At 39.4% G+C, this 6,329-nt stretch overlaps 1 long non-coding RNA gene across 1 annotated transcript; it reads right to left on the reverse strand.

Moving 5' to 3' along the window:
* Positions 1-3,592: 3,592 nt before the first annotated feature.
* On the reverse strand, positions 3,593-4,698 carry LOC143114984 (uncharacterized). Its single transcript, XR_012985021.1, has 4 exons — positions 4,647-4,698; positions 4,504-4,530; positions 4,030-4,052; positions 3,593-3,914 (listed from the first exon to the last, which is right to left on the reverse strand). It is a non-coding gene; the product is annotated as an uncharacterized LOC143114984 (long non-coding RNA).
* Positions 4,699-6,329: the final 1,631 nt, after the last annotated feature.

A 6,329-nucleotide genomic window follows, 5' to 3' on the forward strand; every position in this document is an offset into this window, starting at 1 on the left:
GCAATGTCTTTCTCCAAGAAAGCCAAGTAAGGTTACTAAAAACAAAGGCCAAAACAGGAAAAAGAGAGACATCAACATGAGGGGAAACAACTGCTAATAAACTTCTTTCCAAAGAAAGGTGAGCACAAACATCAAAACACGAAATCCCATGGTGTTTGCTTGAATATCTCCGCAATCATTGGTGCTAAAACGAACTGAGACAACCCATTGGAATAGCGGAAAATACACTTTCATACAGTAGGTTAGGCTAATCTGATGCATCTCGTGATCCAGCTCCATCTCCGTCACTTTCAGAAAGACTGCATGGCGCCAGCTTGATTCATGTTGTGTTAGGCTACATGCTGATCATTATCACTAGGCTAGTGGTTTAGGGCGCGATTTTTTCTCTCTCCCTTTCTGTTTTCGTTAGTTTTAACTTTTTTTTTAACCCAAGTAACTGATGGGATTTTTGATGTAGCGAAGGACAATACTTCACTTAAAATGTAATCAAGTAAAATTTAAAATACCGATTTTATAAACTACTTAAAAAATACAAAATACACAGAAAAACTAGGGACTCAATACAATAACGTGAGTAAATGTATTTCGTTACTTTCCACCTCTGTTTAAGAGTTCACAAATACTAGACTTCATAAAAGAATACACACTGGAGAGAAACCGTATGAATGTAAATTGTGCAAAAAGACTTTCAGTCGCATCCGAACTTTAAAAACTCGCATGCTACTCCACAGTGGACAGAAACCGCACAAGTGTTCGGTGTGCGGAAAGGCCTTTACCGACTTGTCGAGACTTTCCACCCATCAAAGACAACACACCGGCGAGAAACCCCAGTGTTCAGTGTGTGGTAAGACTTTCACTGAAATGCAAAATCTCAGAGCCCATGCGGTAACTCACACTGGAGAGAAGCCTTATCAGTGTCAACTGTGCGGCAAATGTTTTAGCCTCAAATCGGGCCTTAGAAAGCATAAGACAATCCACACGGGTGTAAAAGCTCATCGGTGTGAGCTGTGTGGCAATGCTTTTAGAACTGCAGCGAATCTGAAACGTCACATACAATGTCACACGGGAGAGAAGTCGGATCACTGCTTAGTATGTGGCAAGGACTTTGCCTCCTCAGGGCAACTCAAGTCTCATTAGGTGGTGCATTCAAGGAACAGGACGCATGAATGCACAGAGTGTGGGAAAGCGTTCACACGCCTGTTAGTTGTAAAGAGGCACCTTAATCACCATATTCATATGTGTGGATTCATATGTGTTAACTTATATATTTAGAATTTGCATATTTCTACATGGTTATTTTTATGCAGTATATACAATAACTGTGTGTTAAGTTACATATATTTATGGCCACATTCACATTTATGGTATTTCACAGATGTTTTATCCAAAGTGACTAACAACATTAGAATAATATTTAACAATGACAGATTCAGATTACTTTATGTGACATGCACAATACAAAACAGAAATTAAATGTGTGTAGTAAAACAGCTCTGTACAGTAGTGTGCGTAAAACACAAAAAATAAAAAAGTGAGTTTTAAGGTCTCACGAATGTCCCACATGTGTATTTAGAATTGGACAAATTAGTGAGTTCTTTTGTTCAGTGGGACAATGTGCAATTGTTTTCAAAACACATGAGTAAAACAAAAAGGAAAAACATTCTTACCAGCACTTTCTTTTTCATTCACTGTTGCTGGCTCTCCAGCGACCTCTTCACCTTCAAAGACCATTATCTCCACAGCACTGTGCACCTGCTCTCCCAACACTGGCAACAGCACTGTGCACCTGCTCTCCCAACACTGGCAACAGCACTGTGCACCTGCTCAAAAAGGCCACAAAGTGTATAAATGTCAGTATTCTGGATGGGATGTCAGCTGTCTTCAGTTCAGTCATGTTGTAGCTTGTCTTCAGTGACATGAAGAATGTGTGGTCCAGGAGCTACTATCTTATAGATAGATAGCTAGCTAGCTAGTTAGATAGATAGATAGATAGATAGATAGATAGATAGGTAACTTCAATATCAGAATCACCAGACAACTTCAATATTTCCTCAAATGCTGCTGTGGTCTTTGGGGCAAGGCAAATTGTTGGGCATCTGCATTTTTAGTCTTTCCACCTTTCCAGTTGGTTTGGCAGAAGCCTTGAATTAGTTTACCCATGGGGAAAAGCCATGTAAAAAGTCTTGATAAGAATACCCATATGGAAAAGTCCTGTAGATTATATACATGGAATCACACTTGCCACATCCAACAATGACATGAAAAATGTATGGTTAAAATGTGTGTGTATCCCAGCCTACATCTTACTGATCAAAAATATAATACTGATCAGATAGCTCTAGGCTACATCCATGGTATCGGGTGCTCTTGGACAAGGGGGATCAGTCCAATATAAAAAAAGATATTAATCCAGGCACTCCAATTACAGTGACAGCAAGGAAGGATTCATATCTTTCTTTAAAAAATATAATATAGTTGTAATAACACAACCTTTTGCTTCCTTTATAAAATGTGTTCTATGCAGAAAAGGCTTATTTTTCTGTTTTAGTACAAAAAAACATAAAGTGTTCAAATCTGTGATGTAGGGTTGGAAGATAATACACCAGCACCTGATAGATATGGTTTATCACAAATAAATTAAAAGGCATGATTATTGCAGATGTGCCTTGGACTCGTCACAATAAAAAATCACTCTAAAAAGTCAATACCACTGATGTCACAAGTTTGGGGGAGTGTCAGTGCAGGTAAGCCAATGTCCAACAGAGCTGCCGCCTGTGACCTCCAGTCAAATGCTCACTAATATGGATTCTAGCAGGTAGAATTAAACCTTTTATGTGCCTTAGACCTCTAACTTAAACTCAAGAAAAACTAACATCTTTAGCCAGGTTGTGTGTAATATTATATTTTAAGGACATTTACTCAAATTATTACCATCACTGATTATGAAAAGTATGCATTGAAAGTAGCTCAAGCCTCTCTTCAATGGTCAGCAGTTTTGATTTTTTTCTTTTTTTTGTGTACCAAGACCAAGTCCAGTAAGCAGTAAGTTAAAGGCCAAACAATTGCATCCTGGCAGTTTCATTCTCAGACATTTGTCAGTGTTCTGAACAGCCTAGTCTACAAAAGCATTGTTTGGGTAAAATGTGTGGGATGCATGACAGCCTTTTGAAATATGAGCACCAAACTGGTAATTCATACTAGCTGCTTCAGCTCCCACTTGACGACCATACAGGGATACTCTGTTTATACACTTCCAAAAATAAGTCCTCACGTCCAAGACTCAATGACTTTGAATCTAAGTGTACAATACATCAAGTTTTAGATTTGAAAATTAAGTGACCTAACACATGTACACCACATACAAGATCTTAGGACTACATGCATATCCCAACCAGCTTTCTATTCAAAATAATTAAGAATTTGGTGCCAAGAAATAAGTTTAGTTGCATTATTAATCCACATTAGCATGTTCAAGCATATGTGAAGAGAAACTCACGAGTTAAGGCTATAGCACAAGCCAACTACGCCCCCTCCAGTCCTACTATAAAATTGCATCTGCATACCACAATCTAATAGAAATGAAACAGGCCTATTTCTAAATCAAATATCTTTATTCAAGACAGTATAAACAAGAAAAACAACGACTTTGCTGAGCTGGCTGAAAGTCCAGAACGTCCAAGAGACGCTTTCAACGGCCATCACATCAAACAGAAGAGCCCAGGGGATTGCAACCAGAGGTATTCAACGGTGGGTGAATCCTTCTGAGGGAATGCTGAGAAGTCCTTCAAAAGGCCTTAGCTTGGGTTTCCGGAATAGGTGAGGGGTCGGTGGAAGGGTCAATAAGGGGCAGTTCCAGCTGAAGGGAAGCAGTTTACTTGGACCTCTGCCTCATCTTTCTCCTTTTGCGCTTCAGCCTGAGGACAAATTCACATTGGCTTTAACAAGCACTAAGAAACACAGTGCGAAAGAGTTGATGTGACTTCAGGCCATGCAGATGTAGCTAATGCAGATACAATATCGAGGACTCACCTGCGCATGCGCTTCTTCCTCCACTGGGGGGAAAAACAGGTAAAACAGTGAGTTTTCAAAGCTTCAAAGGCGTCAACTGCATGTTTATTAGTCTATTACAAGTTACCATAACATGAAAAAAACCTGCACCTACGTAGTTGTTAAAACGGGATTAGCACAATTTAGGTTAACATGTTAAATCACTTGTTACATGGTTAACGTTAGCATGCTAGTTATCTGGACAGTCATGTTTCCTTATTTCTGAACTCTTCACACGCTAATTGGACAATTTATGTCCAGGACTTCTACAGCCAAAGACGATGGAAGACTTTGCTGAACGTGGCCAAGTTATTAAAACACCACTTGTCACTTTGCACCAATTCAATATATTGGTCGGCTGTAATTTGGCCCGTTAACAGCGGACTAGCCGGTGGCGCTAACTGTGTTGTGACAAAATAGACAGGCGTAAGTAATAAAGGGAATAAATTGTCTTACCTTCGCTCTCATGTTTGGGAGAAGTGTCTGTTGAACAAATGAATATAGTTAATAAAGGTACTGGATGGCTTTAAAAAACGCAGGATAAAATTGGATTCTATTTGAGAACCTCAAAGAGGTTTTGGTGGAAGACATCCACTCACCACGAAAAGATGGCACCAACTCCAAGAGAACGCTATCACGTGGATAAAAGGTATTTATACATTGCGTGTCGTCATATACCAGCGCGGTAGGGGATTCACAGTGGGAATTGTAGTCTTTCACGAATGAGAAACAATAGACCTCTGAAGTTCGCCTACAAAAAAGATCCAAAACGGCCATCTTTGCCCATATAAGGAGATCCGGTTGTTAATTGAAGCTAACTACCTATGGCAAATTGCATTGCAAGTTAGCTCTGGAGTAGCAAACATCTAAGTGTGCCGCCTTCACTTACCGGAGATCACAGTATCCACTCGAAGGCAGAGGACAAAAGTGTGTTCAGGAAAACGTCTGCATTTCAGACTTTTTCATCCCCACGAGACTTTAACAGGTGCGATTATTCAAAATCCCCATGTTATTTTCCCATAGGAAAAATCGCCAGATACCGGATGTCAAAGATGGCAGCTTTTTTGTAGGCGAACTTCAGAGGTCTATTATCAGAGACCTCCCAAGATCGCCTACAAAAAGGAACCAAAGCTGCCATTTTTGCCCATATGGTTATAGTAATGCATTTTGACAGACGCTTTTGTCCAAAACGACTTACAAAAACAATAGTTAAAAAATTAACAGTGAACAGTTTTAAAAAGTTGGTAAGACTACATTAATGAGAATAACAATAATAAACAATAATGTCAATGCAATCAATAGCCTAATGAAAATAAACAAATAGCCTATATAATATAGGCCTACTATAATGTAATATACAAACCATAACTCATCAGAAATGCTTAATTAACGAAGTGCATGCTGAACAGATATACCTTTAGACCCCTTTAGACCAAAAACTATCACAGGAACAGAGCACCAGGCAACTCTTTGCAACAAGGAACCACTGAGGAAAAGAGTCTTGAAAATGGGCATCTCCACTCTACATTTGCCGAAGTAAACATATGATTTGATTTCAGCATTGCAGAATTGGTGGCATTAATATGGGCTTAAAATGGGCAGAGGCAGAAGCGGTAGTCTTCTGATTCATCCGCGGCTCTTCAGACTGTGATTGGAGGGCAGCATGAGACACACGTTTACTGTCACCCTTATTGCCGATGCATGTCCACTGAATGCTGAGTGAGATGGCACCAGTATCTTCAGCATTGTAACCAAATGACCAATTAGTGAAAGACTGAAAGATATGCACATACCAGTCTTCACCACCACCACCAATACAATACTCATAATAAAAATAAAACGAGTCAAAATGAGATATAAAGTCTTTATTGATTTCTCATACACTATTGTATTTTGCTGTATTAAAATAGATTTGTAGAAACACAGGCTCTACATGTCTCCTCTTGAAAGCACTGGGGCCATTACCCTGATTTTAAAAAGAAAAATATTTTTAAAGCATTCATTATCATCATGTATTTATCTAGGCCTAATCATTGTTCATTGTCATGTTTATGTTAATCATCATCCCACATGTACAGAGATATACAAAGAGATAAACAGAGACTGTTTGTTTGTGTGTGGTGTGTGTGTGTGTGTGTTGTACGCCTACCTAGCCTGTGCTATACGAAGAGCTCTCTGTCTGCTGCGAGATATGTCCATCTCGAGCAAGCGTGGGAATGTTGGTGGTACATCAAGCATCACTGGGTGCTTCCTGGCCAACTGCATGTTGTCCATGGTAATGT

This window comes from Alosa pseudoharengus, unplaced genomic scaffold, assembly GCF_046254945.1.
Source record: "Alosa pseudoharengus isolate Yale_2024_CS ecotype anadromous, Long Island Sound unplaced genomic scaffold, YU_APseudo_1.1 YU_APseudo_1.1_scf_9, whole genome shotgun sequence".
Taxonomy (NCBI): domain Eukaryota; kingdom Metazoa; phylum Chordata; class Actinopteri; order Clupeiformes; family Clupeidae; genus Alosa; species Alosa pseudoharengus.